A 23,256-nucleotide genomic window follows, 5' to 3' on the forward strand; every position below is an offset into this window, starting at 1 on the left:
CTTTGTTAGTTTTTATCTAAAGTAAGTTAAGAGGTATTTTCACTCTGTGATATGTTTTCAAGCCTAGGTTGTTTAAAGTCCAAGATTTTCAAGCAGAGATTGCTTACGGCCATACCATCCCAAGAACGCCCGGTCTCGTCTGATCTAGGAAGCTAAGAAAGCTTGGGCCTGGTTAGTACTTGGATGGGAGACCTCCTGGGAATACCAGGTGCTGTAAGCTTTAACTGTTGAAAAACTTTTTAAAATGAATTTTTTTTGCATCGCTTTGTTAGTTTTTATCTAAAGTAAGTTAAGAGGTATTTTCACTCTGTGATATGTTTTTCAAGCCTAGGTTGTTTAAAGTCCAAGATTTTCAAGCAGAGATTGCTTACGGCCATACCAGCCCAAGAACGCCCGGTCTCGTCTGATCTCGGAAGCTAAGAAGGCTTGGGCCTGGTTAGTACTTGGATGGGAGACCTCCTAGGAATACCAGGTGCTGTAAGCTTTAACTGTTGAAAAACTTTTTAAAATGAAGTTTTTTTGCATCGCTTTGTTAGTTTTTATCTAAAGTAAGTTAAGAGGTATTTTCACTCTGTGATATGTTTTCAAGCCTAGGTTGTTTAAAGTCCAAGATTTTCAAGCAGAGATTGCTTACGGCCATACCAGCCCAAGAACGCCCGGTCTCGTCTGATCTCAGGAAGCTAAGAAGGCTTGGGCCTGGTTAGTACTTGGATGGGAGACCTCCTGGGAATACCAGATTCTGTAAGCTTTAACTGTTGAAAAACTTTTTAAAATGAAGTTTTTTTGCATCGCTTTGTTAGTTTTTATCTAAAGTAAGTTAAGAGGTATTGTCACTCTGTGATATGTTTTAAGCCTAGGTTGTTTAAAGTCCAAGATTTTCAAGCAGAGATTGCTTACGGCCATACCAGCCCAAGAACGCCCGGTCTCGTCTGATCTCGGAAGCTAAGAAGGCTTGGGCCTGGTTAGTACTTGGATGGGAGACCTCCTGGGAATACCAGGTGCTGTAAGCTTAACTGTTGAAAAACTTTTTAAAATGAAGTTTTTTTGCATCGCTTTGTTAGTTTTTATCTAAAGTAAGTTAAGAGGTATTTTCACTCTGTGATATGTTTTCAAGCCTAGGTTGTTTAAAGTCCAAGATTTTCAAGCAGAGATTGCTTACGGCCATACCAGCCCAAGAAAGCCCGGTCTCATCTGATCTCGGAAGCTAAGAAGGCTTGGGCCTGGTTAGTACTTGGATGGGAGACCTCCTAGGAATACCAGGTGCTGTAAGCTTTAACTGTTGAAAAACTTTTTAAAATGAAGTTTTTTTGCATCGCTTTGTTAGTTTTTATCTAAAGTAAGTTAAGAGGTATTTTCACTCTGTGATATGTTTTCAAGCCTAGGTTGTTTAAAGTCCAAGATTTTCAAGGCAGAGATTGCTTACGGCCATACCATCCCAAGAACGCCCGGTCTCGTCTGATCTCAGAAGCTAAGAAGGCTTGGGCCTGGTTAGTACTTGGATGGGAGACCTCCTGGGAATACCAGGTGCTGTAAGCTTTAACTGTTGAAAAACTTTTTAAAATGAAGTTTTTTTGCATCGCTTTGTTAGTTTTTATCTAAAGTAAGTTAAGAGGTATTTTCACTCTGTGATATGTTTTCAAGCCTAGGTTGTTTAAAGTCCAAGATTGTCAAGCAGAGATTGCTTACGGCCATACCAGCCCAAGAACGCCCGGTCTCGTCTGATCTCGGAAGCTAAGAAGGCTTGGGCCTGGTTAGTACTTGGATGGGAGACCTCCTGGGAATACCAGGTGCTGTAAGCTTTAACTGTTGAAAAACTTTTTAAAATGAAGTTTTTTTGCATCGCTTTGTTAGTTTTTATCTAAAGTAAGTTAAGAGGTATTTTCACTCTGTGATATGTTTTCAAGCCTAGGTTGTTTAAAGTCCAAGATTTTCAAGCAGAGATTGCTTACGGCCATACCAGCCCAAGAACGCCCGGTCTCGTCTGATCTCGGAAGCTAAGAAGGCTTGGGCCTGGTTAGTACTTGGATGGGAGGACCTCCTGGGAATACCAGGTGCTGTAAGCTTTAACTGTTGAAAAACTTTTTAAAATGAAGTTTTTTTGCATCGCTTTGTTAGTTTTTATCTAAAGTAAGTTAAGAGGTATTTTCACTCTGTGATATGTTTTCAAGCCTAGGTTGTTTAAAGTCCAAGATTTTCAAGCAGAGATTGCTTACGGCCATACCAGCCCAAGAACGCCCGGTCTCGTCTGATCTCGGAAGCTAAGAAGGCTTGGGCCTGGTTAGTACTTGGATGGGAGACCTCCTGGGAATACCAGGTGCTGTAAGCTTTAACTGTTGAAAAACTTTTTAAAATGAAGTTTTTTTGCATCGCTTTGTTAGTTTTTATCTAAAGTAAGTTAAGAGGTATTTTCACTCTGTGATATGTTTTCAAGCCTAGGTTGTTTAAAGTCCAAGATTTTCAAGCAGAGATTGCTTACGGCCATACCAGCCCAAGAACGCCGGGTCTCGTCTGATCTCGGAAGCTAAGAAGGCTTGGGCCTGGTTAGTACTTGGATGGGAGACCTCCTGGGAATACCAGGTGCTGTAAGCTTTAACTGTTGAAAAACTTTTTAAAATGAAGTTTTTTTGCATCGCTTTGTTAGTTTTTATCTAAAGTAAGTTAAGAGGTATTTTCACTCTGTGATATGTTTTCAAGCCTAGGTTGTTTAAAGTCCAAGATTTTCAAGCAGAGATTGCTTACGGCCATACCAGCCCAAGAACGCCCGGTCTCGTCTGATCTCGGAAGCTAAGAAGGCTTGGGCCTGGTTAGTACTTGGATGGGAGACCTCCTGGGAATACCAGGTGCTGTAAGCTTTAACTGTTGAAAAACTTTTTAAAATGAAGTTTTTTTGCATCGCTTTGTTAGTTTTTATCTAAAGTAAGTTAAGAGGTATTTTCACTCTGTGATATGTTTTCAAGCCTAGGTTGTTTAAAGTCCAAGATTTTCAAGCAGAGATTGCTTACGGCCATACCAGCCCAAGAACGCCCGGTCTCGTCTGATCTCGGAAGCTAAGAAGGCTTGGGCCTGGTTAGTACTTGGATGGGAGACCTCCTGGGAATACCAGGTGCTGTAAGCTTTAACTGTTGAAAAACTTTTTAAAATGAAGTTTTTTTGCATCGCTTTGTTAGTTTTTATCTAAAGTAAGTTAAGAGGTATTTTCACTCTGTGATATGTTTTCAAGCCTAGGTTGTTTAAAGTCCAAGATTTTCAAGCAGAGATTGCTTACGGCCATACCAGCCCAAGAACGCCCGGTCTCGTCTGATCTCGGAAGCTAAGAAGGCTTGGGCCTGGTTAGTACTTGGATGGGAGACCTCCTGGGAATACCAGGTGCTGTAAGCTTTAACTGTTGAAAAACTTTTTAAAATGAAGTTTTTTTGCATCGCTTTGTTAGTTTTATCTAAAGTAAGTTAAGAGGTATTTTCACTCTGTGATATGTTTTCAAGCCTAGGTTGTTTAAAGTCCAAGATTTTCAAGCAGAGATTGCTTACGGCCATACCAGCCCAAGAACGCCCGGTCTCGTCTGATCTCGGAAGCTAAGAAGGCTTGGGCCTGGTTAGTACTTGGATGGGAGACCTCCTGGGAATACCAGGTGCTGTAAGCTTTAACTGTTGAAAAACTTTTTAAAATGAAGTTTTTTTGCATCGCTTTGTTAGTTTTTATCTAAAGTAAGTTAAGAGGTATTTTCACTCTGTGATATGTTTTCAAGCCTAGGTTGTTTAAAGTCCAAGATTTTCAAGCAGAGATTGCTTACGGCCATACCAGCCCAAGAACGCCCGGTCTCGTCTGATCTCGGAAGCTAAGAAGGCTTGGGCCTGGTTAGTACTTGGATGGGAGACCTCCTGGGAATACCAGGTGCTGTAAGCTTTAACTGTTGAAAAACTTTTTAAAATGAAGTTTTTTTGCATCGCTTTGTTAGTTTTTATCTAAAGTAAGTTAAGAGGTATTTTCACTCTGTGATATGTTTTCAAGCCTAGGTTGTTTAAAGTCCAAGATTTTCAAGCAGAGATTGCTTACGGCCATACCAGCCCAAGAACGCCCGGTCTCGTCTGATCTCGGAAGCTAAGAAGGCTTGGGCCTGGTTAGTACTTGGATGGGAGACCTCCTGGGAATACCAGGTGCTGTAAGCTTTAACTGTTGAAAAACTTTTTAAAATGAAGTTTTTTTGCATCGCTTTGTTAGTTTTTATCTAAAGTAAGTTAAGAGGTATTTTCACTCTGTGATATGTTTTCAAGCCTAGGTTGTTTAAAGTCCAAGATTTTCAAGCAGAGATTGCTTACGGCCATACCAGCCCAAGAACGCCCGGTCTCGTCTGATCTCGGAAGCTAAGAAGGCTTGGGCCTGGTTAGTACTTGGATGGGAGACCTCCTGGGAATACCAGGTGCTGTAAGCTTTAACTGTTGAAAAACTTTTTAAAATGAAGTTTTTTTGCATCGCTTTGTTAGTTTTTATCTAAAGTAAGTTAAGAGGTATTTTCACTCTGTGATATGTTTTCAAGCCTAGGTTGTTTAAAGTCCAAGATTTTCAAGCAGAGATTGCTTACGGCCATACCAGCCCAAGAACGCCCGGTCTCGTCTGATCTCGGAAGCTAAGAAGGCTTGGGCCTGGTTAGTACTTGGATGGGAGACCTCCTGGGAATACCAGGTGCTGTAAGCTTTAACTGTTGAAAAACTTTTTAAAATGAAGTTTTTTTGCATCGCTTTGTTAGTTTTTATCTAAAGTAAGTTAAGAGGTATTTTCACTCTGTGATATGTTTTCAAGCCTAGGTTGTTTAAAGTCCAAGATTTTCAAGCAGAGATTGCTTACGGCCATACCAGCCCAAGAACGCCCAGGTCTCGTCTGATCTCGGAAGCTAAGAAGGCTTGGGCCTGGTTAGTACTTGGATGGGAGACCTCCTGGGAATACCAGGTGCTGTAAGCATTTAACTGTTGAAAAACTTTTTAAAATGAAGTTTTTTTGCATCGCTTTGTTAGTTTTTATCTAAAGTAAGTTAAGAGGTATTTTCACTCTGTGATATGTTTTCAAGCCTAGGTTGTTTAAAGTCCAAGATTTTCAAGCAGAGATTGCTTACGGCCATACCAGCCCAAGAACGCCCGGTCTCGTCTGATCTCGGAAGCTAAGAAGGCTTGGGCCTGGTTAGTACTTGGATGGGAGACCTCCTGGGAATACCAGGTGCTGTAAGCTTTAACTGTTGAAAAACTTTTTAAAATGAAGTTTTTTTGCATCGCTTTGTTAGTTTTTATCTAAAGTAAGTTAAGAGGTATTTTCACTCTGTGATATGTTTTCAAGCCTAGGTTGTTTAAAGTCCAAGATTTTAAGGCAGAGATTGCTTACGGCCATACCAGCCCTAGAACGCCCGTTCTCGTCTGATCTCGGAAGCTTAGAAGGCTTGGGCCTGGTTAGTACTTGGATGGGAGACCTCCTGGGAATACCAGGTGCTGTAAGCTTTAACTGTTGAAAAACTTTTTAAAATGAAGTTTTTTTGCATCGCTTTGTTAGTTTTTATCTAAAGTAAGTTAAGAGGTATTTTCACTCTGTGATATGTTTTCAAGCCTAGGTTGTTTAAAGTCCAAGATTTTCAAGCAGAGATTGCTTACGGCCATACCAGCCCAATAACGCCCGGTCTCGTCTGATCTCGGAAGCTAAGAAGGCTTGGACCTGGTTAGTACTTGGATGGGAGACCTCCTGGGAATACCAGGTGCTGTAAGCTTTAACTGTTGAAAAAGTTTTTAAAATGAAGTTTTTTTGCATCGCTTTGTTAGTTTTTATCTAAAGTAAGTTAAGAGGTATTTTCACTCTGTGATATGTTTTCAAGCCTAGGTTGTTTAAAGTCCAAGATTTTCAAGCAGAGATTGCTTACGGCCATACCAGCCCAAGAACGCCCGGTCTCGTCTGATCTCGGAAGCTAAGAAGGCTTGGGCCTGGTTAGTACTTGGATGGGAGACCTCCTGGGAATACCAGGTGCTGTAAGCTTTAACTGTTGAAAAACTTTTTAAAATGAAGTTTTTTTGCATCGCTTTGTTAGTTTTTATCTAAAGTAAGTTAAGAGGTATTTTCACTCTGTGATATGTTTTCAAGCCTAGGTTGTTTAAAGTCCAAGATTTTCAAGCAGAGATTGCTTACGGCCATACCAGCCCAAGAACGCCCGGTCTCGTCTGATCTCGGAAGCTAAGAAGGCTTGGGCCTGGTTAGTACTTGGATGGGAGACCTCCTGGGAATACCAGGTGCTGTAAGCTTTAACTGTTGAAAAACTTTTTAAAATGAAGTTTTTTTGCATCGCTTTGTTAGTTTTTATCTAAAGTAAGTTAAGAGGTATTTTCACTCTGTGATATGTTTTCAAGCCTAGGTTGTTTAAAGTCCAAGATTTTCAAGCAGAGATTGCTTACGGCCATACCAGCCCAAGAACGCCCGGTCTCGTCTGATCTCGGAAGCTAAGAAGGCTTGGGCCTGGTTAGTACTTGGATGGGAGACCTCCTGGGAATACCAGGTGCTGTAAGCTTTAACTGTTGAAAAACTTTTTAAAATGAAGTTTTTTTGCATCGCTTTGTTAGTTTTTATCTAAAGTAAGTTAAGAGGTATTTTCACTCTGTGATATGTTTTCAAGCCTAGGTTGTTTAAAGTCCAAGATTTTCAAGCAGAGATTGCTTACGGCCATACCAGCCCAAGAACGCCCGGTCTCGTCTGATCTCGGAAGCTAAGAAGGCTTGGGCCTGGTTAGTACTTGGATGGGAGACCTCCTGGGAATACCAGGTGCTGTAAGCTTTAACTGTTGAAAAACTTTTTAAAATGAAGTTTTTTTTGCATCGCTTTGTTAGTTTTTATCTAAAGTAAGTTAAGAGGTATTTTCACTCTGTGATATGTTTTCAAGCCTAGGTTGTTTAAAGTCCAAGATTTTCAAGCAGAGATTGCTTACGGCCATACCAGCCCAAGAACGCCCGGTCTCGTCTGATCTCGGAAGCTAAGAAGGCTTGGGCCTGGTTAGTACTTGGATGGGAGACCTCCTGGGAATACCAGGTGCTGTAAGCTTTAACTGTTGAAAAACTTTTTAAAATGAATGTTTTTTTGCATCGCTTTGTTAGTTTTTATCTAAAGTAAGTTAAGAGGTATTTTCACTCTGTGATATGTTTTCAAGCCTAGGTTGTTTAAAGTCCAAGATTTTCAAGCAGAGATTGCTTACGGCCATACCAGCCCAAGAACGCCCGGTCTCGTCTGATCTCGGAAGCTAAGAAGGCTTGGGCCTGGTTAGTACTTGGATGGGAGACCTCCTGGGAATACCAGGTGCTGTAAGCTTTAACTGTTGAAAAACTTTTTAAAATGAAGTTTTTTTGCATCGCTTTGTTAGTTTTTATCTAAAGTAAGTTAAGAGGTATTTTCACTCTGTGATATGTTTTCAAGCCTAGGTTGTTTAAAGTCCAAGATTTTCAAGCAGAGATTGCTTACGGCCATACCAGCCCAAGAACGCCCGGTCTCGTCTGATCTCGGAAGCTAAGAAGGCTTGGGCCTGGTTAGTACTTGGATGGGAGACCTCCTGGGAATACCAGGTGCTGTAAGCTTTAACTGTTGAAAAACTTTTTAAAATGAAGTTTTTTTGCATCGCTTTGTTAGTTTTTATCTAAAGTAAGTTAAGAGGTATTTTCACTCTGTGATATGTTTTCAAGCCTAGGTTGTTTAAAGTCCAAGATTTTCAAGCAGAGATTGCTTACGGCCATACCAGCCCAAGAACGCCCGGTCTCGTCTGATCTCGGAAGCTAAGAAGGCTTGGGCCTGGTTAGTACTTGGATGGGAGACCTCCTGGGAATACCAGGTGCTGTAAGCTTTAACTGTTGAAAAACTTTTTAAAATGAAGTTTTTTTGCATCGCTTTGTTAGTTTTTATCTAAAGTAAGTTAAGAGGTATTTTCACTCTGTGATATGTTTTCAAGCCTAGGTTGTTTAAAGTCCAAGATTTTCAAGCAGAGATTGCTTACGGCCATACCAGCCCAAGAACGCCCGGTCTCGTCTGATCTCGGAAGCTAAGAAGGCTTGGGCCTGGTTAGTACTTGGATGGGAGACCTCCTGGGAATACCAGGTGCTGTAAGCTTTAAACTGTTGAAAAACTTTTTAAAATGAAGTTTTTTTGCATCGCTTTGTTAGTTTTTATCTAAAGTAAGTTAAGAGGTATTTTCACTCTGTGATATGTTTTCAAGCCTAGGTTGTTTAAAGTCCAAGATTTTCAAGCAGAGATTGCTTACGGCCATACCAGCCCAAGAACGCCCGGTCTCGTCTGATCTCGGAAGCTAAGAAGGCTTGGGCCTGGTTAGTACTTGGATGGGAGACCTCCTGGGAATACCAGGTGCTGTAAGCTTTAACTGTTGAAAAACTTTTTAAAATGAAGTTTTTTTGCATCGCTTTGTTAGTTTTTATCTAAAGTAAGTTAAGAGGTATTTTCACTCTGTGATATGTTTTCAAGCCTAGGTTGTTTAAAGTCCAAGATTTTCAAGCAGAGATTGCTTACGGCCATACCAGCCCAAGAACGCCCGGTCTCGTCTGATCTCGGAAGCTAAGAAGGCTTGGGCCTGGTTAGTACTTGGATGGGAGACCTCCTGGGAATACCAGGTGCTGTAAGCTTTAACTGTTGAAAAACTTTTTAAAATGAAGTTTTTTTGCATCGCTTTGTTAGTTTTTATCTAAAGTAAGTTAAGAGGTATTTTCACTCTGTGATATGTTTTCAAGCCTAGGTTGTTTAAAGTCCAAGATTTTCAAGCAGAGATTGCTTACGGCCATACCAGCCCAAGAACGCCCGGTCTCGTCTGATCTCGGAAGCTAAGAAGGCTTGGGCCTGGTTAGTACTTGGATGGGAGACCTCCTGGGAATACCAGGTGCTGTAAGCTTTAACTGTTGAAAAACTTTTTAAAATGAAGTTTTTTTGCATCGCTTTGTTAGTTTTTATCTAAAGTAAGTTAAGAGGTATTTTCACTCTGTGATATGTTTTCAAGCCTAGGTTGTTTAAAGTCCAAGATTTTCAAGCAGAGATTGCTTACGGCCATACCAGCCCAAGAACGCCCGGTCTCGTCTGATCTCGGAAGCTAAGAAGGCTTGGGCCTGGTTAGTACTTGGATGGGAGACCTCCTGGGAATACCAGGTGCTGTAAGCTTTAACTGTTGAAAAACTTTTTAAAATGAAGTTTTTTTGCATCGCTTTGTTAGTTTTTATCTAAAGTAAGTTAAGAGGTATTTTCACTCTGTGATATGTTTTCAAGCCTAGGTTGTTTAAAGTCCAAGATTTTCAAGCAGAGATTGCTTACGGCCATACCAGCCCAAGAACGCCCGGTCTCGTCTGATCTCGGAAGCTAAGAAGGCTTGGGCCTGGTTAGTACTTGGATGGGAGACCTCCTGGGAATACCAGGTGCTGTAAGCTTTAACTGTTGAAAAACTTTTTAAAATGAAGTTTTTTTGCATCGCTTTGTTAGTTTTTTTCTAAAGTAAGTTAAGAGGTATTTTCACTCTGTGATATGTTTTCAAGCCTAGGTTGTTTAAAGTCCAAGATTTTCAAGCAGAGATTGCTTACGGCCATACCAGCCCAAGAACGCCCGGTCTCGTCTGATCTCGGAAGCTAAGAAGGCTTGGGCCTGGTTAGTACTTGGATGGGAGACCTCCTGGGAATACCAGGTGCTGTAAGCTTTAACTGTTGAAAAACTTTTTAAAATGAAGTTTTTTTGCATCGCTTTGTTAGTTTTTATCTAAAGTAAGTTAAGAGGTATTTTCACTCTGTGATATGTTTTCAAGCCTAGGTTGTTTAAAGTCCAAGATTTTCAAGCAGAGATTGCTTACGGCCATACCAGCCCAAGAACGCCCGGTCTCGTCTGATCTCGGAAGCTAAGAAGGCTTGGGCCTGGTTAGTACTTGGATGGGAGACCTCCTGGGAATACCAGGTGCTGTAAGCTTTAACTGTTGAAAAACTTTTAAAATGAAGTTTTTTTGCATCGCTTTGTTAGTTTTTATCTAAAGTAAGTTAAGAGGTATTTTCACTCTGTGATATGTTTTCAAGCCTAGGTTGTTTAAAGTCCAAGATTTTCAAGCAGAGATTGCTTACGGCCATACCAGCCCAAGAACGCCCGGTCTCGTCTGATCTCGGAAGCTAAGAAGGCTTGGGCCTGGTTAGTACTTGGATGGGAGACCTCCTGGGAATACCAGGTGCTGTAAGCTTTAACTGTTGAAAAACTTTTTAAAATGAAGTTTTTTTGCATCGCTTTGTTAGTTTTTATCTAAAGTAAGTTAAGAGGTATTTTCACTCTGTGATATGTTTTCAAGCCTAGGTTGTTTAAAGTCCAAGATTTTCAAGCAGAGATTGCTTACGGCCATACCAGCCCAAGAACGCCCGGTCTCGTCTGATCTCGGAAGCTAAGAAGGCTTGGGCCTGGTTAGTACTTGGATGGGAGACCTCCTGGGAATACCAGGTGCTGTAAGCTTTAACTGTTGAAAAACTTTTTAAAATGAAGTTTTTTTGCATCGCTTTGTTAGTTTTTATCTAAAGTAAGTTAAGAGGTATTTTCACTCTGTGATATGTTTTCAAGCCTAGGTTGTTTAAAGTCCAAGATTTTCAAGCAGAGATTGCTTACGGCCATACCAGCCCAAGAACGCCCGGTCTCGTCTGATCTCGGAAGCTAAGAAGGCTTGGGCCTGGTTAGTACTTGGATGGGAGACCTCCTGGGAATACCAGGTGCTGTAAGCTTTAACTGTTGAAAAACTTTTTAAAATGAAGTTTTTTTGCATCGCTTTGTTAGTTTTTATCTAAAGTAAGTTAAGAGGTATTTTCACTCTGTGATATGTTTTCAAGCCTAGGTTGTTTAAAGTCCAAGATTTTCAAGCAGAGATTGCTTACGGCCATACCAGCCCAAGAACGCCCGGTCTCGTCTGATCTCGGAAGCTAAGAAGGCTTGGGCCTGGTTAGTACTTGGATGGGAGACCTCCTGGGAATACCAGGTGCTGTAAGCTTTAACTGTTGAAAAACTTTTTAAAATGAAGTTTTTTTGCATCGCTTTGTTAGTTTTTTTCTAAAGTAAGTTAAGAGGTATTTTCACTCTGTGATATGTTTTCAAGCCTAGGTTGTTTAAAGTCCAAGATTTTCAAGCAGAGATTGCTTACGGCCATACCAGCCCAAGAACGCCCGGTCTCGTCTGATCTCGGAAGCTAAGAAGGCTTGGGCCTGGTTAGTACTTGGATGGGAGACCTCCTGGGAATACCAGGTGCTGTAAGCTTTAACTGTTGAAAAACTTTTTAAAATGAAGTTTTTTTGCATCGCTTTGTTAGTTTTTATCTAAAGTAAGTTAAGAGGTATTTTCACTCTGTGATATGTTTTCAAGCCTAGGTTGTTTAAAGTCCAAGATTTTCAAGCAGAGATTGCTTACGGCCATACCAGCCCAAGAACGCCCGGTCTCGTCTGATCTCGGAAGCTAAGAAGGCTTGGGCCTGGTTAGTACTTGGATGGGAGACCTCCTGGGAATACCAGGTGCTGTAAGCTTTAACTGTTGAAAAACTTTTTAAAATGAAGTTTTTTTGCATCGCTTTGTTAGTTTTTATCTAAAGTAAGTTAAGAGGTATTTTCACTCTGTGATATGTTTTCAAGCCTAGGTTGTTTAAAGTCCAAGATTTTCAAGCAGAGATTGCTTACGGCCATACCAGCCCAAGAACGCCCGGTCTCGTCTGATCTCGGAAGCTAAGAAGGCTTGGGCCTGGTTAGTACTTGGATGGGAGACCTCCTGGGAATACCAGGTGCTGTAAGCTTTAACTGTTGAAAAACTTTTTAAAATGAAGTTTTTTTGCATCGCTTTGTTAGTTTTTATCTAAAGTAAGTTAAGAGGTATTTTCACTCTGTGATATGTTTTCAAGCCTAGGTTGTTTAAAGTCCAAGATTTTCAAGCAGAGATTGCTTACGGCCATACCAGCCCAAGAACGCCCGGTCTCGTCTGATCTCGGAAGCTAAGAAGGCTTGGGCCTGGTTAGTACTTGGATGGGAGACCTCCTGGGAATACCAGGTGCTGTAAGCTTTAACTGTTGAAAAACTTTTTAAAATGAAGTTTTTTTGCATCGCTTTGTTAGTTTTTATCTAAAGTAAGTTAAGAGGTATTTTCACTCTGTGATATGTTTTCAAGCCTAGGTTGTTTAAAGTCCAAGATTTTCAAGCAGAGATTGCTTACGGCCATACCAGCCCAAGAACGCCCGGTCTCGTCTGATCTCGGAAGCTAAGAAGGCTTGGGCCTGGTTAGTACTTGGATGGGAGACCTCCTGGGAATACCAGGTGCTGTAAGCTTTAACTGTTGAAAAACTTTTTAAAATGAAGTTTTTTTGCATCGCTTTGTTAGTTTTTATCTAAAGTAAGTTAAGAGGTATTTTCACTCTGTGATATGTTTTCAAGCCTAGGTTGTTTAAAGTCCAAGATTTTCAAGCAGAGATTGCTTACGGCCATACCAGCCCAAGAACGCCCGGTCTCGTCTGATCTCGGAAGCTAAGAAGGCTTGGGCCTGGTTAGTACTTGGATGGGAGACCTCCTGGGAATACCAGGTGCTGTAAGCTTTAACTGTTGAAAAACTTTTTAAAATGAAGTTTTTTTGCATCGCTTTGTTAGTTTTTATCTAAAGTAAGTTAAGAGGTATTTTCACTCTGTGATATGTTTTCAAGCCTAGGTTGTTTAAAGTCCAAGATTTTCAAGCAGAGATTGCTTACGGCCATACCAGCCCAAGAACGCCCGGTCTCGTCTGATCTCGGAAGCTAAGAAGGCTTGGGCCTGGTTAGTACTTGGATGGGAGACCTCCTGGGAATACCAGGTGCTGTAAGCTTTAACTGTTGAAAAACTTTTTAAAATGAAGTTTTTTTGCATCGCTTTGTTAGTTTTTATCTAAAGTAAGTTAAGAGGTATTTTCACTCTGTGATATGTTTTCAAGCCTAGGTTGTTTAAAGTCCAAGATTTTCAAGCAGAGATTGCTTACGGCCATACCAGCCCAAGAACGCCCGGTCTCGTCTGATCTCGGAAGCTAAGAAGGCTTGGGCCTGGTTAGTACTTGGATGGGAGACCTCCTGGGAATACCAGGTGCTGTAAGCTTTAACTGTTGAAAAACTTTTTAAAATGAAGTTTTTTTGCATCGCTTTGTTAGTTTTTATCTAAAGTAAGTTAAGAGGTATTTTCACTCTGTGATATGTTTTCAAGCCTAGGTTGTTTAAAGTCCAAGATTTTCAAGCAGAGATTGCTTACGGCCATACCAGCCCAAGAACGCCCGGTCTCGTCTGATCTCGGAAGCTAAGAAGGCTTGGGCCTGGTTAGTACTTGGATGGGAGACCTCCTGGGAATACCAGGTGCTGTAAGCTTTAACTGTTGAAAAACTTTTTAAAATGAAGTTTTTTTGCATCGCTTTGTTAGTTTTTTTCTAAAGTAAGTTAAGAGGTATTTTCACTCTGTGATATGTTTTCAAGCCTAGGTTGTTTAAAGTCCAAGATTTTCAAGCAGAGATTGCTTACGGCCATACCAGCCCAAGAACGCCCGGTCTCGTCTGATCTCGGAAGCTAAGAAGGCTTGGGCCTGGTTAGTACTTGGATGGGAGACCTCCTGGGAATACCAGGTGCTGTAAGCTTTAACTGTTGAAAAACTTTTTAAAATGAAGTTTTTTTGCATCGCTTTGTTAGTTTTTTTCTAAAGTAAGTTAAGAGGTATTTTCACTCTGTGATATGTTTTCAAGCCTAGGTTGTTTAAAGTCCAAGATTTTCAAGCAGAGATTGCTTACGGCCATACCAGCCCAAGAACGCCCGGTCTCGTCTGATCTCGGAAGCTAAGAAGGCTTGGGCCTGGTTAGTACTTGGATGGGAGACCTCCTGGGAATACCAGGTGCTGTAAGCTTTAACTGTTGAAAAACTTTTTAAAATGAAGTTTTTTTGCATCGCTTTGTTAGTTTTTTTCTAAAGTAAGTTAAGAGGTATTTTCACTCTGTGATATGTTTTCAAGCCTAGGTTGTTTAAAGTCCAAGATTTTCAAGCAGAGATTGCTTACGGCCATACCAGCCCAAGAACGCCCGGTCTCGTCTGATCTCGGAAGCTAAGAAGGCTTGGGCCTGGTTAGTACTTGGATGGGAGACCTCCTGGGAATACCAGGTGCTGTAAGCTTTAACTGTTGAAAAACTTTTTAAAATGAAGTTTTTTTGCATCGCTTTGTTAGTTTTTTCTAAAGTAAGTTAAGAGGTATTTTCACTCTGTGATATGTTTTCAAGCCTAGGTTGTTTAAAGTCCAAGATTTTCAAGCAGAGATTGCTTACGGCCATACCAGCCCAAGAACGCCCGGTCTCGTCTGATCTCGGAAGCTAAGAAGGCTTGGGCCTGGTTAGTACTTGGATGGGAGACCTCCTGGGAATACCAGGTGCTGTAAGCTTTAACTGTTGAAAAACTTTTTAAAATGAAGTTTTTTTGCATCGCTTTGTTAGTTTTTTATCTAAAGTAAGTTAAGAGGTATTTTCACTCTGTGATATGTTTTCAAGCCTAGGTTGTTTAAAGTCCAAGATTTTCAAGCAGAGATTGCTTACGGCCATACCAGCCCAAGAACGCCCGGTCTCGTCTGATCTCGGAAGCTAAGAAGGCTTGGGCCTGGTTAGTACTTGGATGGGAGACCTCCTGGGAATACCAGGTGCTGTAAGCTTTAACTGTTGAAAAACTTTTTAAAATGAAGTTTTTTTGCATCGCTTTGTTAGTTTTTTTCTAAAGTAAGTTAAGAGGTATTTTCACTCTGTGATATGTTTTCAAGCCTAGGTTGTTTAAAGTCCAAGATTTTCAAGCAGAGATTGCTTACGGCCATACCAGCCCAAGAACGCCCGGTCTCGTCTGATCTCGGAAGCTAAGAAGGCTTGGGCCTGGTTAGTACTTGGATGGGAGACCTCCTGGGAATACCAGGTGCTGTAAGCTTTAACTGTTGAAAAACTTTTTAAAATGAAGTTTTTTTGCATCGCTTTGTTAGTTTTTTTCTAAAGTAAGTTAAGAGGTATTTTCACTCTGTGATATGTTTTCAAGCCTAGGTTGTTTAAAGTCCAAGATTTTCAAGCAGAGATTGCTTACGGCCATACCAGCCCAAGAACGCCCGGTCTCGTCTGATCTCGGAAGCTAAGAAGGCTTGGGCCTGGTTAGTACTTGGATGGGAGACCTCCTGGGAATACCAGGTGCTGTAAGCTTTAACTGTTGAAAAACTTTTTAAAATGAAGTTTTTTTGCATCGCTTTGTTAGTTTTTTCTAAAGTAAGTTAAGAGGTATTTTCACTCTGTGATATGTTTTCAAGCCTAGGTTGTTTAAAGTCCAAGATTTTCAAGCAGAGATTGCTTACGGCCATACCAGCCCAAGAACGCCCGGTCTCGTCTGATCTCGGAAGCTAAGAAGGCTTGGGCCTGGTTAGTACTTGGATGGGAGACCTCCTGGGAATACCAGGTGCTGTAAGCTTTAACTGTTGAAAAACTTTTTAAAATGAAGTTTTTTTGCATCGCTTTGTTAGTTTTTTTCTAAAGTAAGTTAAGAGGTATTTTCACTCTGTGATATGTTTTCAAGCCTAGGTTGTTTAAAGTCCAAGATTTTCAAGCAGAGATTGCTTACGGCCATACCAGCCCAAGAACGCCCGGTCTCGTCTGATCTCGGAAGCTAAGAAGGCTTGGGCCTGGTTAGTACTTGGATGGGAGACCTCCTGGGAATACCAGGTGCTGTAAGCTTTAACTGTTGAAAAACTTTTTAAAATGAAGTTTTTTTGCATCGCTTTGTTAGTTTTTTTCTAAAGTAAGTTAAGAGGTATTTTCACTCTGTGATATGTTTTCAAGCCTAGGTTGTTTAAAGTCCAAGATTTTCAAGCAGAGATTGCTTACGGCCATACCAGCCCAAGAACGCCCGGTCTCGTCTGATCTCGGAAGCTAAGAAGGCTTGGGCCTGGTTAGTACTTGGATGGGAGACCTCCTGGGAATACCAGGTGCTGTAAGCTTTAACTGTTGAAAAACTTTTTAAAATGAAGTTTTTTTGCATCGCTTTGTTAGTTTTTTCTAAAGTAAGTTAAGAGGTATTTTCACTCTGTGATATGTTTTCAAGCCTAGGTTGTTTAAAGTCCAAGATTTTCAAGCAGAGATTGCTTACGGCCATACCAGCCCAAGAACGCCCGGTCTCGTCTGATCTCGGAAGCTAAGAAGGCTTGGGCCTGGTTAGTACTTGGATGGGAGACCTCCTGGGAATACCAGGTGCTGTAAGCTTTAACTGTTGAAAAACTTTTTAAAATGAAGTTTTTTTGCATCGCTTTGTTAGTTTTTTTCTAAAGTAAGTTAAGAGGTATTTTCACTCTGTGATATGTTTTCAAGCCTAGGTTGTTTAAAGTCCAAGATTTTCAAGCAGAGATTGCTTACGGCCATACCAGCCCAAGAACGCCCGGTCTCGTCTGATCTCGGAAGCTAAGAAGGCTTGGGCCTGGTTAGTACTTGGATGGGAGACCTCCTGGGAATACCAGGTGCTGTAAGCTTTAACTGTTGAAAAACTTTTTAAAATGAAGTTTTTTTGCATCGCTTTGTTAGTTTTTTCTAAAGTAAGTTAAGAGGTATTTTCACTCTGTGATATGTTTTCAAGCCTAGGTTGTTTAAAGTCCAAGATTTTCAAGCAGAGATTGCTTACGGCCATACCAGCCCAAGAACGCCCGGTCTCGTCTGATCTCGGAAGCTAAGAAGGCTTGGGCCTGGTTAGTACTTGGATGGGAGACCTCCTGGGAATACCAGGTGCTGTAAGCTTTAACTGTTGAAAAACTTTTTAAAATGAAGTTTTTTTGCATCGCTTTGTTAGTTTTTTTCTAAAGTAAGTTAAGAGGTATTTTCACTCTGTGATATGTTTTCAAGCCTAGGTTGTTTAAAGTCCAAGATTTTCAAGCAGAGATTGCTTACGGCCATACCAGCCCAAGAACGCCCGGTCTCGTCTGATCTCGGAAGCTAAGAAGGCTTGGGCCTGGTTAGTACTTGGATGGGAGACCTCCTGGGAATACCAGGTGCTGTAAGCTTTAACTGTTGAAAAACTTTTTAAAATGAAGTTTTTTTTGCATCGCTTTGTTAGTTTTTTTCTAAAGTAAGTTAAGAGGTATTTTCACTCTGTGATATGTTTTCAAGCCTAGGTTGTTTAAAGTCCAAGATTTTCAAGCAGAGATTGCTTACGGCCATACCAGCCCAAGAACGCCCGGTCTCGTCTGATCTCGGAAGCTAAGAAGGCTTGGGCCTGGTTAGTACTTGGATGGGAGACCTCCTGGGAATACCAGGTGCTGTAAGCTTTAACTGTTGAAAAACTTTTTAAAATGAAGTTTTTTTGCATCGCTTTGTTAGTTTTTTCTAAAGTAAGTTAAGAGGTATTTTCACTCTGTGATATGTTTTCAAGCCTAGGTTGTTTAAAGTCCAAGATTTTCAAGCAGAGATTGCTTACGGCCATACCAGCCCAAGAACGCCCGGTCTCGTCTGATCTCGGAAGCTAAGAAGGCTTGGGCCTGGTTAGTACTTGGATGGGAGACCTCCTGGGAATACCAGGTGCTGTAAGCTTTAACTGTTGAAAAACTTTTTAAAATGAAGTTTTTTTGCATCGCTTTGTTAGTTTATTTCTAAAGTAAGTTAAGAGGTATTTTCACTCTGTGATATGTTTTCAAGCCTAGGTTGTTTAAAGTCCAAGATTTTCAAGCAGAGATTGCTTACGGCCATACCAGCCCAAGAACGCCCGGTCTCGTCTGATCTCGGAAGCTAAGAAGGCTTGGGCCTGGTTAGTACTTGGATGGGAGACCTCCTGGGAATACCAGGTGCTGTAAGCTTTAACTGTTGAAAAACTTTTTAAAATGAAGTTTTTTTGCATCGCTTTGTTAGTTTTTATCTAAAGTAAGTTAAGAGGTATTTTCACTCTGTGATATGTTTTCAAGCCTAGGTTGTTTAAAGTCCAAGATTTTCAAGCAGAGATTGCTTACGGCCATACCAGCCCAAGAACGCCCGGTCTCGTCTGATCTCGGAAGCTAAGAAGGCTTGGGCCTGGTTAGTACTTGGATGGGAGACCTCCTGGGAATACCAGGTGCTGTAAGCTTTAACTGTTGAAAAACTTTTTAAAATGAAGTTTTTTTGCATCGCTTTGTTAGTTTTTTTCTAAAGTAAGTTAAGAGGTATTTTCACTCTGTGATATGTTTTCAAGCCTAGGTTGTTTAAAGTCCAAGATTTTCAAGCAGAGATTGCTTACGGCCATACCAGCCCAAGAACGCCCGGTCTCGTCTGATCTCGGAAGCTAAGAAGGCTTGGGCCTGGTTAGTACTTGGATGGGAGACCTCCTGGGAATACCAGGTGCTGTAAGCTTTAACTGTTGAAAAACTTTTTAAAATGAAGTTTTTTTGCATCGCTTTGTTAGTTTTTTTCTAAAGTAAGTTAAGAGGTATTTTCACTCTGTGATATGTTTTCAAGCCTAGGTTGTTTAAAGTCCAAGATTTTCAAGCAGAGATTGCTTACGGCCATACCAGCCCAAGAACGCCCGGTCTCGTCTGATCTCGGAAGCTAAGAAGGCTTGGGCCTGGTTAGTACTTGGATGGGAGACCTCCTGGGAATACCAGGTGCTGTAAGCTTTAACTGTTGAAAAACTTTTTAAAATGAAGTTTTTTTGCATCGCTTTGTTAGTTTTTTCTAAAGTAAGTTAAGAGGTATTTTCACTCTGTGATATGTTTTCAAGCCTAGGTTGTTTAAAGTCCAAGATTTTCAAGCAGAGATTGCTTACGGCCATACCAGCCCAAGAACGCCCGGTCTCGTCTGATCTCGGAAGCTAAGAAGGCTTGGGCCTGGTTAGTACTTGGATGGGAGACCTCCTGGGAATACCAGGTGCTGTAAGCTTAACTGTTGAAAAACTTTTTAAAATGAAGTTTTTTTGCATCGCTTTGTTAGTTTTTTTCTAAAGTAAGTTAAGAGGTATTTTCACTCTGTGATATGTTTTCAAGCCTAGGTTGTTTAAAGTCCAAGATTTTCAAGCAGAGATTGCTTACGGCCATACCAGCCCAAGAACGCCCGGTCTCGTCTGATCTCGGAAGCTAAGAAGGCTTGGGCCTGGTTAGTACTTGGATGGGAGACCTCCTGGGAATACCAGGTGCTGTAAGCTTTAACTGTTGAAAAACTTTTTAAAATGAAGTTTTTTTGCATCGCTTTGTTAGTTTTTTTCTAAAGTAAGTTAAGAGGTATTTTCACTCTGTGATATGTTTTCAAGCCTAGGTTGTTTAAAGTCCAAGATTTTCAAGCAGAGATTGCTTACGGCCATACCAGCCCAAGAACGCCCGGTCTCGTCTGATCTCGGAAGCTAAGAAGGCTTGGGCCTGGTTAGTACTTGGATGGGAGACCTCCTGGGAATACCAGGTGCTGTAAGCTTTAACTGTTGAAAAACTTTTTAAAATGAAGTTTTTTTGCATCGCTTTGTTAGTTTTTTCTAAAGTAAGTTAAGAGGTATTTTCACTCTGTGATATGTTTTCAAGCCTAGGTTGTTTAAAGTCCAAGATTTTCAAGCAGAGATTGCTTACGGCCATACCAGCCCAAGAACGCCCGGTCTCGTCTGATCTCGGAAGCTAAGAAGGCTTGGGCCTGGTTAGTACTTGGATGGGAGACCTCCTGGGAATACCAGGTGCTGTAAGCTTTAACTGTTGAAAAACTTTTTAAAATGAAGTTTTTTTGCATCGCTTTGTTAGTTTTTTTCTAAAGTAAGTTAAGAGGTATTTTCACTCTGTGATATGTTTTCAAGCCTAGGTTGTTTAAAGTCCAAGATTTTCAAGCAGAGATTGCTTACGGCCATACCAGCCCAAGAACGCCCGGTCTCGTCTGATCTCGGAAGCTAAGAAGGCTTGGGCCTGGTTAGTACTTGGATGGGAGACCTCCTGGGAATACCAGGTGCTGTAAGCTTTAACTGTTGAAAAACTTTTTAAAATGAAGTTTTTTTGCATCGCTTTGTTAGTTTTTTCTAAAGTAAGTTAAGAGGTATTTTCACTCTGTGATATGTTTTCAAGCCTAGGTTGTTTAAAGTCCAAGATTTTCAAGCAGAGATTGCTTACGGCCATACCAGCCCAAGAACGCCCGGTCTCGTCTGATCTCGGAAGCTAAGAAGGCTTGGGCCTGGTTAGTACTTGGATGGGAGACCTCCTGGGAATACCAGGTGCTGTAAGCTTTAACTGTTGAAAAACTTTTTAAAATGAAGTTTTTTTGCATCGCTTTGTTAGTTTTTTTCTAAAGTAAGTTAAGAGGTATTTTCACTCTGTGATATGTTTTCAAGCCTAGGTTGTTTAAAGTCCAAGATTTTCAAGCAGAGATTGCTTACGGCCATACCAGCCCAAGAACGCCCGGTCTCGTCTGATCTCGGAAGCTAAGAAGGCTTGGGCCTGGTTAGTACTTGGATGGGAGACCTCCTGGGAATACCAGGTGCTGTAAGCTTTAACTGTTGAAAAACTTTTTAAAATGAAGTTTTTTTGCATCGCTTTGTTAGTTTTTTTCTAAAGTAAGTTAAGAGGTATTTTCACTCTGTGATATGTTTTCAAGCCTAGGTTGTTTAAAGTCCAAGATTTTCAAGCAGAGATTGCTTACGGCCATACCAGCCCAAGAACGCCCGGTCTCGTCTGATCTCGGAAGCTAAGAAGGCTTGGGCCTGGTTAGTACTTGGATGGGAGACCTCCTGGGAATACCAGGTGCTGTAAGCTTTAACTGTTGAAAAACTTTTTAAAATGAAGTTTTTTTGCATCGCTTTGTTAGTTTTTTCTAAAGTAAGTTAAGAGGTATTTTCACTCTGTGATATGTTTTCAAGCCTAGGTTGTTTAAAGTCCAAGATTTTCAAGCAGAGATTGCTTACGGCCATACCAGCCCAAGAACGCCCGGTCTCGTCTGATCTCGGAAGCTAAGAAGGCTTGGGCCTGGTTAGTACTTGGATGGGAGACCTCCTGGGAATACCAGGTGCTGTAAGCTTTAACTGTTGAAAAACTTTTTAAAATGAAGTTTTTTTGCATCGCTTTGTTAGTTTTTTCTAAAGTAAGTTAAGAGGTATTTTCACTCTGTGATATGTTTTCAAGCCTAGGTTGTTTAAAGTCCAAGATTTTCAAGCAGAGATTGCTTACGGCCATACCAGCCCAAGAACGCCCTGGTCTCGTCTGATCTCGGAAGCTAAGAAGGCTTGGGCCTGGTTAGTACTTGGATGGGAGACCTCCTGGGAATACCAGGTGCTGTAAGCTTTAACTGTTGAAAAACTTTTTAAAATGAAGTTTTTTTTGCATCGCTTTGTTAGTTTTTTTCTAAAGTAAGTTAAGAGGTATTTTCACTCTGTGATATGTTTTCAAGCCTAGGTTGTTTAAAGTCCAAGATTTTCAAGCAGAGATTGCTTACGGCCATACCAGCCCAAGAACGCCCGGTCTCGTCTGATCTCGGAAGCTAAGAAGGCTTGGGCCTGGTTAGTACTTGGATGGGAGACCTCCTGGGAATACCAGGTGCTGTAAGCTTTAACTGTTGAAAAACTTTTTAAAATGAAGTTTTTTTGCATCGCTTTGTTAGTTTTTTCTAAAGTAAGTTAAGAGGTATTTTCACTCTGTGATATGTTTTCAAGCCTAGGTTGTTTAAAGTCCAAGATTTTCAAGCAGAGATTGCTTACTGGCCATACCAGCCCAAGAACGCCCGGTCTCGTCTGATCTCGGAAGCTAAGAAGGCTTGGGCCTGGTTAGTACTTGGATGGGAGACCTCCTGGGAATACCAGGTGCTGTAAGCTTTAACTGTTGAAAACTTTTTAAAATGAAGTTTTTTTGCATCACTTTGTTAGTTTATTTCTAAAGTAAGTTAAGAGGTGTTAGAGTTGTACGCCGTTCCAACACTTATAAACCAGAGAAGAATGACACGAAGAAGTTGAGTTCTTTTACTTGCAAGGAGAGCGATCAGAGACGACCAATACAGCAGCCTCCAAAAAGCTCTGCCGTCTCTTCCGCTTCCTCTCTTTTTATTCAATAATAGGGCGGTACATTCATCACAGGATCACACCAAATAAGCTTATAATTTGCATGTAGGGTTGTCTCTTTGGTAGACGCTCCATCGCCAAGGTCTTCTTGTTTTTCTTGCTTCTCCGCGGCTGCAGGCCTCCTCTTATCAAGTCGCGGTCATTCTGTTCTGCAAACAGCCTTTAGCCCACCAGTTTCTGAAGAGACTTATGATTCAATGTAGTGCGCATATTAAAAAGATTAATATAGTTTAATGCATGCGAGATATATATATATGTCAAAAGGATTAATAGAGTTTAATACATGTGGGATATATATGTCAAAAAGGTAGTAAAGGTTAATAGCATGATAACTTATATACATTTTCCAACATTTCCCCCCTGTTTATCATGTATCAAACCTTCTTCCAATTCCTTTTTTTTTTCTTTTTTTCTTTTTTTTTTTTTTCTTAATAATAACAACAATAATAATAATAATAGAAAAAAATCGTGAGTATAGTGATATATATACATATATCTTTTTTTTTTTTTTTTTTTCTTAATAATAACAACAATAATAATAATAATAGAAAAAATCGTGAGTATAGAATAACAAAAATAATAGGAAAACATCGTGAGTATCACACAGAGTGATAATGCCGTCCTGGACCACATAGGGACTGTAGTACGGTGCTGAGAACAGGCCACATGACGCACCGAATCGAAACCACAATGCAACCAACCAAGCATTCAAGAGAACAAAAACGTGGTGTCGCTGTTCAGGAGAGGACAGAATAAACGCTACCCTGCCGATTCAAAACGCTGCTCCTTTTTTTTTTTTTTTTTTTCTTTGAATCAGCAGATTCAAGTCTGCTGAGAGATCCATATTCTACCATCCTATCACCATAAGTCACCATATTTCCGAACGTCGTTTCCAGCCTTATCCAAACAGCACCTTGCCTGATAAATATAGGAAGTTCAGAATTAAAACAACAAAAAAGCCTGATAAATTCAGGAAATTCAGAATTAAAACAACAAAAAATACATTTAAAACATAATGAGTCAAGCATATGTCCCCCAATACTCCCCCCCTGTTTATCATGTATTGAACTTTTTTTTTTTTTTTTTCTATAGTACTTCCCTAATAACCTCTTCCGGTAGGATTTTCGACTATTAGTTCATAAACCGAGCAATACATTTACACTCAAAGGGATGTTGCTTCAATTCTCGAAGATAGATTCTCAGAACAGTTGGCTCAACTGTAAGTCACT

At 40.7% G+C, this 23,256-nt stretch overlaps 81 non-coding genes and 2 pseudogenes across 81 annotated transcripts; all 83 read left to right on the top strand.

Annotated features, from left to right (window-relative positions):
* The first annotated feature begins 101 nt into the window (after positions 1-101).
* On the top strand, positions 102-220 carry LOC114783182 (uncharacterized; annotated as a pseudogene).
* Positions 221-365: 145 nt separating this feature from the next.
* On the top strand, positions 366-484 carry LOC114783063 (5S ribosomal RNA). The gene has a single exon (XR_003748337.1). It is a non-coding gene; the product is annotated as a 5S ribosomal RNA (ribosomal RNA).
* Positions 485-628: 144 nt separating this feature from the next.
* Positions 629-748, top strand: LOC114783200 (uncharacterized; annotated as a pseudogene).
* Positions 749-891: 143 nt separating this feature from the next.
* On the top strand, positions 892-1,010 carry LOC114783279 (5S ribosomal RNA). Its single transcript, XR_003748460.1, has one exon. It is a non-coding gene; the product is annotated as a 5S ribosomal RNA (ribosomal RNA).
* Positions 1,011-1,153: 143 nt separating this feature from the next.
* Positions 1,154-1,272, top strand: LOC114783095 (5S ribosomal RNA). The gene has a single exon (XR_003748369.1). It is a non-coding gene; the product is annotated as a 5S ribosomal RNA (ribosomal RNA).
* Positions 1,273-1,417: 145 nt separating this feature from the next.
* On the top strand, positions 1,418-1,536 carry LOC114783142 (5S ribosomal RNA). Its single transcript, XR_003748415.1, has one exon. It is a non-coding gene; the product is annotated as a 5S ribosomal RNA (ribosomal RNA).
* A 144-nt stretch (positions 1,537-1,680) lies between these two features.
* Positions 1,681-1,799, top strand: LOC114783023 (5S ribosomal RNA). The gene has a single exon (XR_003748299.1). It is a non-coding gene; the product is annotated as a 5S ribosomal RNA (ribosomal RNA).
* A 144-nt stretch (positions 1,800-1,943) lies between these two features.
* On the top strand, positions 1,944-2,063 carry LOC114783122 (5S ribosomal RNA). Its single transcript, XR_003748394.1, has one exon. It is a non-coding gene; the product is annotated as a 5S ribosomal RNA (ribosomal RNA).
* Positions 2,064-2,207: 144 nt separating this feature from the next.
* On the top strand, positions 2,208-2,326 carry LOC114783035 (5S ribosomal RNA). The gene has a single exon (XR_003748310.1). It is a non-coding gene; the product is annotated as a 5S ribosomal RNA (ribosomal RNA).
* Positions 2,327-2,470: 144 nt separating this feature from the next.
* LOC114783090 (5S ribosomal RNA) lies at positions 2,471-2,589 on the top strand. The gene has a single exon (XR_003748364.1). It is a non-coding gene; the product is annotated as a 5S ribosomal RNA (ribosomal RNA).
* A 144-nt stretch (positions 2,590-2,733) lies between these two features.
* On the top strand, positions 2,734-2,852 carry LOC114783047 (5S ribosomal RNA). The gene has a single exon (XR_003748321.1). It is a non-coding gene; the product is annotated as a 5S ribosomal RNA (ribosomal RNA).
* A 144-nt stretch (positions 2,853-2,996) lies between these two features.
* On the top strand, positions 2,997-3,115 carry LOC114783058 (5S ribosomal RNA). Its single transcript, XR_003748332.1, has one exon. It is a non-coding gene; the product is annotated as a 5S ribosomal RNA (ribosomal RNA).
* A 144-nt stretch (positions 3,116-3,259) lies between these two features.
* On the top strand, positions 3,260-3,378 carry LOC114783069 (5S ribosomal RNA). The gene has a single exon (XR_003748343.1). It is a non-coding gene; the product is annotated as a 5S ribosomal RNA (ribosomal RNA).
* A 143-nt stretch (positions 3,379-3,521) lies between these two features.
* Positions 3,522-3,640, top strand: LOC114783080 (5S ribosomal RNA). The gene has a single exon (XR_003748355.1). It is a non-coding gene; the product is annotated as a 5S ribosomal RNA (ribosomal RNA).
* A 144-nt stretch (positions 3,641-3,784) lies between these two features.
* On the top strand, positions 3,785-3,903 carry LOC114783092 (5S ribosomal RNA). Its single transcript, XR_003748366.1, has one exon. It is a non-coding gene; the product is annotated as a 5S ribosomal RNA (ribosomal RNA).
* Positions 3,904-4,047: 144 nt separating this feature from the next.
* On the top strand, positions 4,048-4,166 carry LOC114783104 (5S ribosomal RNA). The gene has a single exon (XR_003748377.1). It is a non-coding gene; the product is annotated as a 5S ribosomal RNA (ribosomal RNA).
* Positions 4,167-4,310: 144 nt separating this feature from the next.
* LOC114783115 (5S ribosomal RNA) lies at positions 4,311-4,429 on the top strand. Its single transcript, XR_003748388.1, has one exon. It is a non-coding gene; the product is annotated as a 5S ribosomal RNA (ribosomal RNA).
* A 144-nt stretch (positions 4,430-4,573) lies between these two features.
* On the top strand, positions 4,574-4,692 carry LOC114783127 (5S ribosomal RNA). Its single transcript, XR_003748400.1, has one exon. It is a non-coding gene; the product is annotated as a 5S ribosomal RNA (ribosomal RNA).
* A 144-nt stretch (positions 4,693-4,836) lies between these two features.
* Positions 4,837-4,956, top strand: LOC114783131 (5S ribosomal RNA). Its single transcript, XR_003748404.1, has one exon. It is a non-coding gene; the product is annotated as a 5S ribosomal RNA (ribosomal RNA).
* Positions 4,957-5,101: 145 nt separating this feature from the next.
* LOC114783139 (5S ribosomal RNA) lies at positions 5,102-5,220 on the top strand. The gene has a single exon (XR_003748412.1). It is a non-coding gene; the product is annotated as a 5S ribosomal RNA (ribosomal RNA).
* Positions 5,221-5,364: 144 nt separating this feature from the next.
* On the top strand, positions 5,365-5,483 carry LOC114783081 (5S ribosomal RNA). The gene has a single exon (XR_003748356.1). It is a non-coding gene; the product is annotated as a 5S ribosomal RNA (ribosomal RNA).
* Positions 5,484-5,627: 144 nt separating this feature from the next.
* Positions 5,628-5,746, top strand: LOC114783059 (5S ribosomal RNA). The gene has a single exon (XR_003748333.1). It is a non-coding gene; the product is annotated as a 5S ribosomal RNA (ribosomal RNA).
* A 144-nt stretch (positions 5,747-5,890) lies between these two features.
* Positions 5,891-6,009, top strand: LOC114783150 (5S ribosomal RNA). The gene has a single exon (XR_003748423.1). It is a non-coding gene; the product is annotated as a 5S ribosomal RNA (ribosomal RNA).
* A 144-nt stretch (positions 6,010-6,153) lies between these two features.
* On the top strand, positions 6,154-6,272 carry LOC114783162 (5S ribosomal RNA). Its single transcript, XR_003748429.1, has one exon. It is a non-coding gene; the product is annotated as a 5S ribosomal RNA (ribosomal RNA).
* A 144-nt stretch (positions 6,273-6,416) lies between these two features.
* On the top strand, positions 6,417-6,535 carry LOC114783173 (5S ribosomal RNA). Its single transcript, XR_003748431.1, has one exon. It is a non-coding gene; the product is annotated as a 5S ribosomal RNA (ribosomal RNA).
* A 144-nt stretch (positions 6,536-6,679) lies between these two features.
* Positions 6,680-6,798, top strand: LOC114783185 (5S ribosomal RNA). The gene has a single exon (XR_003748432.1). It is a non-coding gene; the product is annotated as a 5S ribosomal RNA (ribosomal RNA).
* Positions 6,799-6,943: 145 nt separating this feature from the next.
* LOC114783197 (5S ribosomal RNA) lies at positions 6,944-7,062 on the top strand. The gene has a single exon (XR_003748433.1). It is a non-coding gene; the product is annotated as a 5S ribosomal RNA (ribosomal RNA).
* A 145-nt stretch (positions 7,063-7,207) lies between these two features.
* Positions 7,208-7,326, top strand: LOC114783208 (5S ribosomal RNA). Its single transcript, XR_003748434.1, has one exon. It is a non-coding gene; the product is annotated as a 5S ribosomal RNA (ribosomal RNA).
* A 144-nt stretch (positions 7,327-7,470) lies between these two features.
* LOC114783220 (5S ribosomal RNA) lies at positions 7,471-7,589 on the top strand. The gene has a single exon (XR_003748435.1). It is a non-coding gene; the product is annotated as a 5S ribosomal RNA (ribosomal RNA).
* A 144-nt stretch (positions 7,590-7,733) lies between these two features.
* LOC114783232 (5S ribosomal RNA) lies at positions 7,734-7,852 on the top strand. Its single transcript, XR_003748436.1, has one exon. It is a non-coding gene; the product is annotated as a 5S ribosomal RNA (ribosomal RNA).
* Positions 7,853-7,996: 144 nt separating this feature from the next.
* LOC114783243 (5S ribosomal RNA) lies at positions 7,997-8,115 on the top strand. Its single transcript, XR_003748437.1, has one exon. It is a non-coding gene; the product is annotated as a 5S ribosomal RNA (ribosomal RNA).
* Positions 8,116-8,260: 145 nt separating this feature from the next.
* Positions 8,261-8,379, top strand: LOC114783256 (5S ribosomal RNA). Its single transcript, XR_003748439.1, has one exon. It is a non-coding gene; the product is annotated as a 5S ribosomal RNA (ribosomal RNA).
* A 144-nt stretch (positions 8,380-8,523) lies between these two features.
* On the top strand, positions 8,524-8,642 carry LOC114783258 (5S ribosomal RNA). Its single transcript, XR_003748440.1, has one exon. It is a non-coding gene; the product is annotated as a 5S ribosomal RNA (ribosomal RNA).
* A 144-nt stretch (positions 8,643-8,786) lies between these two features.
* On the top strand, positions 8,787-8,905 carry LOC114783259 (5S ribosomal RNA). The gene has a single exon (XR_003748441.1). It is a non-coding gene; the product is annotated as a 5S ribosomal RNA (ribosomal RNA).
* A 144-nt stretch (positions 8,906-9,049) lies between these two features.
* On the top strand, positions 9,050-9,168 carry LOC114783260 (5S ribosomal RNA). The gene has a single exon (XR_003748442.1). It is a non-coding gene; the product is annotated as a 5S ribosomal RNA (ribosomal RNA).
* Positions 9,169-9,312: 144 nt separating this feature from the next.
* Positions 9,313-9,431, top strand: LOC114783261 (5S ribosomal RNA). The gene has a single exon (XR_003748443.1). It is a non-coding gene; the product is annotated as a 5S ribosomal RNA (ribosomal RNA).
* A 144-nt stretch (positions 9,432-9,575) lies between these two features.
* On the top strand, positions 9,576-9,694 carry LOC114783262 (5S ribosomal RNA). Its single transcript, XR_003748444.1, has one exon. It is a non-coding gene; the product is annotated as a 5S ribosomal RNA (ribosomal RNA).
* Positions 9,695-9,838: 144 nt separating this feature from the next.
* On the top strand, positions 9,839-9,957 carry LOC114783263 (5S ribosomal RNA). The gene has a single exon (XR_003748445.1). It is a non-coding gene; the product is annotated as a 5S ribosomal RNA (ribosomal RNA).
* Positions 9,958-10,100: 143 nt separating this feature from the next.
* LOC114783264 (5S ribosomal RNA) lies at positions 10,101-10,219 on the top strand. The gene has a single exon (XR_003748446.1). It is a non-coding gene; the product is annotated as a 5S ribosomal RNA (ribosomal RNA).
* Positions 10,220-10,363: 144 nt separating this feature from the next.
* Positions 10,364-10,482, top strand: LOC114783265 (5S ribosomal RNA). Its single transcript, XR_003748447.1, has one exon. It is a non-coding gene; the product is annotated as a 5S ribosomal RNA (ribosomal RNA).
* A 144-nt stretch (positions 10,483-10,626) lies between these two features.
* Positions 10,627-10,745, top strand: LOC114783266 (5S ribosomal RNA). The gene has a single exon (XR_003748448.1). It is a non-coding gene; the product is annotated as a 5S ribosomal RNA (ribosomal RNA).
* A 144-nt stretch (positions 10,746-10,889) lies between these two features.
* LOC114783268 (5S ribosomal RNA) lies at positions 10,890-11,008 on the top strand. The gene has a single exon (XR_003748450.1). It is a non-coding gene; the product is annotated as a 5S ribosomal RNA (ribosomal RNA).
* Positions 11,009-11,152: 144 nt separating this feature from the next.
* Positions 11,153-11,271, top strand: LOC114783269 (5S ribosomal RNA). Its single transcript, XR_003748451.1, has one exon. It is a non-coding gene; the product is annotated as a 5S ribosomal RNA (ribosomal RNA).
* A 144-nt stretch (positions 11,272-11,415) lies between these two features.
* Positions 11,416-11,534, top strand: LOC114783271 (5S ribosomal RNA). The gene has a single exon (XR_003748452.1). It is a non-coding gene; the product is annotated as a 5S ribosomal RNA (ribosomal RNA).
* A 144-nt stretch (positions 11,535-11,678) lies between these two features.
* LOC114783272 (5S ribosomal RNA) lies at positions 11,679-11,797 on the top strand. The gene has a single exon (XR_003748453.1). It is a non-coding gene; the product is annotated as a 5S ribosomal RNA (ribosomal RNA).
* A 144-nt stretch (positions 11,798-11,941) lies between these two features.
* Positions 11,942-12,060, top strand: LOC114783273 (5S ribosomal RNA). Its single transcript, XR_003748454.1, has one exon. It is a non-coding gene; the product is annotated as a 5S ribosomal RNA (ribosomal RNA).
* A 144-nt stretch (positions 12,061-12,204) lies between these two features.
* On the top strand, positions 12,205-12,323 carry LOC114783274 (5S ribosomal RNA). The gene has a single exon (XR_003748455.1). It is a non-coding gene; the product is annotated as a 5S ribosomal RNA (ribosomal RNA).
* Positions 12,324-12,467: 144 nt separating this feature from the next.
* Positions 12,468-12,586, top strand: LOC114783275 (5S ribosomal RNA). The gene has a single exon (XR_003748456.1). It is a non-coding gene; the product is annotated as a 5S ribosomal RNA (ribosomal RNA).
* A 144-nt stretch (positions 12,587-12,730) lies between these two features.
* LOC114783276 (5S ribosomal RNA) lies at positions 12,731-12,849 on the top strand. The gene has a single exon (XR_003748457.1). It is a non-coding gene; the product is annotated as a 5S ribosomal RNA (ribosomal RNA).
* Positions 12,850-12,993: 144 nt separating this feature from the next.
* On the top strand, positions 12,994-13,112 carry LOC114783277 (5S ribosomal RNA). The gene has a single exon (XR_003748458.1). It is a non-coding gene; the product is annotated as a 5S ribosomal RNA (ribosomal RNA).
* Positions 13,113-13,256: 144 nt separating this feature from the next.
* LOC114783278 (5S ribosomal RNA) lies at positions 13,257-13,375 on the top strand. The gene has a single exon (XR_003748459.1). It is a non-coding gene; the product is annotated as a 5S ribosomal RNA (ribosomal RNA).
* Positions 13,376-13,519: 144 nt separating this feature from the next.
* Positions 13,520-13,638, top strand: LOC114783280 (5S ribosomal RNA). The gene has a single exon (XR_003748461.1). It is a non-coding gene; the product is annotated as a 5S ribosomal RNA (ribosomal RNA).
* A 144-nt stretch (positions 13,639-13,782) lies between these two features.
* LOC114783281 (5S ribosomal RNA) lies at positions 13,783-13,901 on the top strand. The gene has a single exon (XR_003748462.1). It is a non-coding gene; the product is annotated as a 5S ribosomal RNA (ribosomal RNA).
* Positions 13,902-14,045: 144 nt separating this feature from the next.
* On the top strand, positions 14,046-14,164 carry LOC114783282 (5S ribosomal RNA). Its single transcript, XR_003748463.1, has one exon. It is a non-coding gene; the product is annotated as a 5S ribosomal RNA (ribosomal RNA).
* A 143-nt stretch (positions 14,165-14,307) lies between these two features.
* Positions 14,308-14,426, top strand: LOC114783283 (5S ribosomal RNA). Its single transcript, XR_003748464.1, has one exon. It is a non-coding gene; the product is annotated as a 5S ribosomal RNA (ribosomal RNA).
* A 145-nt stretch (positions 14,427-14,571) lies between these two features.
* Positions 14,572-14,690, top strand: LOC114783284 (5S ribosomal RNA). Its single transcript, XR_003748465.1, has one exon. It is a non-coding gene; the product is annotated as a 5S ribosomal RNA (ribosomal RNA).
* A 144-nt stretch (positions 14,691-14,834) lies between these two features.
* LOC114783018 (5S ribosomal RNA) lies at positions 14,835-14,953 on the top strand. Its single transcript, XR_003748294.1, has one exon. It is a non-coding gene; the product is annotated as a 5S ribosomal RNA (ribosomal RNA).
* Positions 14,954-15,097: 144 nt separating this feature from the next.
* On the top strand, positions 15,098-15,216 carry LOC114783019 (5S ribosomal RNA). Its single transcript, XR_003748295.1, has one exon. It is a non-coding gene; the product is annotated as a 5S ribosomal RNA (ribosomal RNA).
* Positions 15,217-15,359: 143 nt separating this feature from the next.
* LOC114783020 (5S ribosomal RNA) lies at positions 15,360-15,478 on the top strand. The gene has a single exon (XR_003748296.1). It is a non-coding gene; the product is annotated as a 5S ribosomal RNA (ribosomal RNA).
* A 144-nt stretch (positions 15,479-15,622) lies between these two features.
* On the top strand, positions 15,623-15,741 carry LOC114783021 (5S ribosomal RNA). Its single transcript, XR_003748297.1, has one exon. It is a non-coding gene; the product is annotated as a 5S ribosomal RNA (ribosomal RNA).
* Positions 15,742-15,885: 144 nt separating this feature from the next.
* On the top strand, positions 15,886-16,004 carry LOC114783022 (5S ribosomal RNA). Its single transcript, XR_003748298.1, has one exon. It is a non-coding gene; the product is annotated as a 5S ribosomal RNA (ribosomal RNA).
* Positions 16,005-16,147: 143 nt separating this feature from the next.
* On the top strand, positions 16,148-16,266 carry LOC114783025 (5S ribosomal RNA). The gene has a single exon (XR_003748300.1). It is a non-coding gene; the product is annotated as a 5S ribosomal RNA (ribosomal RNA).
* Positions 16,267-16,410: 144 nt separating this feature from the next.
* Positions 16,411-16,529, top strand: LOC114783026 (5S ribosomal RNA). The gene has a single exon (XR_003748301.1). It is a non-coding gene; the product is annotated as a 5S ribosomal RNA (ribosomal RNA).
* A 143-nt stretch (positions 16,530-16,672) lies between these two features.
* On the top strand, positions 16,673-16,791 carry LOC114783027 (5S ribosomal RNA). Its single transcript, XR_003748302.1, has one exon. It is a non-coding gene; the product is annotated as a 5S ribosomal RNA (ribosomal RNA).
* A 144-nt stretch (positions 16,792-16,935) lies between these two features.
* On the top strand, positions 16,936-17,054 carry LOC114783028 (5S ribosomal RNA). The gene has a single exon (XR_003748303.1). It is a non-coding gene; the product is annotated as a 5S ribosomal RNA (ribosomal RNA).
* Positions 17,055-17,199: 145 nt separating this feature from the next.
* Positions 17,200-17,318, top strand: LOC114783029 (5S ribosomal RNA). The gene has a single exon (XR_003748304.1). It is a non-coding gene; the product is annotated as a 5S ribosomal RNA (ribosomal RNA).
* A 143-nt stretch (positions 17,319-17,461) lies between these two features.
* Positions 17,462-17,580, top strand: LOC114783030 (5S ribosomal RNA). The gene has a single exon (XR_003748305.1). It is a non-coding gene; the product is annotated as a 5S ribosomal RNA (ribosomal RNA).
* A 144-nt stretch (positions 17,581-17,724) lies between these two features.
* On the top strand, positions 17,725-17,843 carry LOC114783031 (5S ribosomal RNA). The gene has a single exon (XR_003748306.1). It is a non-coding gene; the product is annotated as a 5S ribosomal RNA (ribosomal RNA).
* A 144-nt stretch (positions 17,844-17,987) lies between these two features.
* LOC114783032 (5S ribosomal RNA) lies at positions 17,988-18,106 on the top strand. The gene has a single exon (XR_003748307.1). It is a non-coding gene; the product is annotated as a 5S ribosomal RNA (ribosomal RNA).
* A 144-nt stretch (positions 18,107-18,250) lies between these two features.
* On the top strand, positions 18,251-18,369 carry LOC114783033 (5S ribosomal RNA). Its single transcript, XR_003748308.1, has one exon. It is a non-coding gene; the product is annotated as a 5S ribosomal RNA (ribosomal RNA).
* A 144-nt stretch (positions 18,370-18,513) lies between these two features.
* LOC114783034 (5S ribosomal RNA) lies at positions 18,514-18,632 on the top strand. The gene has a single exon (XR_003748309.1). It is a non-coding gene; the product is annotated as a 5S ribosomal RNA (ribosomal RNA).
* Positions 18,633-18,775: 143 nt separating this feature from the next.
* Positions 18,776-18,894, top strand: LOC114783036 (5S ribosomal RNA). Its single transcript, XR_003748311.1, has one exon. It is a non-coding gene; the product is annotated as a 5S ribosomal RNA (ribosomal RNA).
* A 143-nt stretch (positions 18,895-19,037) lies between these two features.
* LOC114783037 (5S ribosomal RNA) lies at positions 19,038-19,156 on the top strand. The gene has a single exon (XR_003748312.1). It is a non-coding gene; the product is annotated as a 5S ribosomal RNA (ribosomal RNA).
* Positions 19,157-19,300: 144 nt separating this feature from the next.
* Positions 19,301-19,419, top strand: LOC114783038 (5S ribosomal RNA). Its single transcript, XR_003748313.1, has one exon. It is a non-coding gene; the product is annotated as a 5S ribosomal RNA (ribosomal RNA).
* Positions 19,420-19,562: 143 nt separating this feature from the next.
* Positions 19,563-19,681, top strand: LOC114783039 (5S ribosomal RNA). Its single transcript, XR_003748314.1, has one exon. It is a non-coding gene; the product is annotated as a 5S ribosomal RNA (ribosomal RNA).
* A 144-nt stretch (positions 19,682-19,825) lies between these two features.
* LOC114783041 (5S ribosomal RNA) lies at positions 19,826-19,944 on the top strand. Its single transcript, XR_003748315.1, has one exon. It is a non-coding gene; the product is annotated as a 5S ribosomal RNA (ribosomal RNA).
* Positions 19,945-20,087: 143 nt separating this feature from the next.
* LOC114783042 (5S ribosomal RNA) lies at positions 20,088-20,206 on the top strand. Its single transcript, XR_003748316.1, has one exon. It is a non-coding gene; the product is annotated as a 5S ribosomal RNA (ribosomal RNA).
* Positions 20,207-20,350: 144 nt separating this feature from the next.
* LOC114783043 (5S ribosomal RNA) lies at positions 20,351-20,469 on the top strand. Its single transcript, XR_003748317.1, has one exon. It is a non-coding gene; the product is annotated as a 5S ribosomal RNA (ribosomal RNA).
* Positions 20,470-20,613: 144 nt separating this feature from the next.
* On the top strand, positions 20,614-20,732 carry LOC114783044 (5S ribosomal RNA). The gene has a single exon (XR_003748318.1). It is a non-coding gene; the product is annotated as a 5S ribosomal RNA (ribosomal RNA).
* A 143-nt stretch (positions 20,733-20,875) lies between these two features.
* LOC114783045 (5S ribosomal RNA) lies at positions 20,876-20,994 on the top strand. Its single transcript, XR_003748319.1, has one exon. It is a non-coding gene; the product is annotated as a 5S ribosomal RNA (ribosomal RNA).
* A 143-nt stretch (positions 20,995-21,137) lies between these two features.
* On the top strand, positions 21,138-21,257 carry LOC114783114 (5S ribosomal RNA). The gene has a single exon (XR_003748387.1). It is a non-coding gene; the product is annotated as a 5S ribosomal RNA (ribosomal RNA).
* Positions 21,258-21,402: 145 nt separating this feature from the next.
* LOC114783046 (5S ribosomal RNA) lies at positions 21,403-21,521 on the top strand. Its single transcript, XR_003748320.1, has one exon. It is a non-coding gene; the product is annotated as a 5S ribosomal RNA (ribosomal RNA).
* Positions 21,522-21,664: 143 nt separating this feature from the next.
* Positions 21,665-21,784, top strand: LOC114783097 (5S ribosomal RNA). Its single transcript, XR_003748371.1, has one exon. It is a non-coding gene; the product is annotated as a 5S ribosomal RNA (ribosomal RNA).
* The last annotated feature ends 1,472 nt before the right edge of the window (positions 21,785-23,256 follow it).

This window comes from Denticeps clupeoides, unplaced genomic scaffold (genome assembly GCF_900700375.1).
Source record: "Denticeps clupeoides unplaced genomic scaffold, fDenClu1.1, whole genome shotgun sequence".
Classification (NCBI taxonomy): Eukaryota; Metazoa; Chordata; class Actinopteri; order Clupeiformes; family Denticipitidae; genus Denticeps; species Denticeps clupeoides.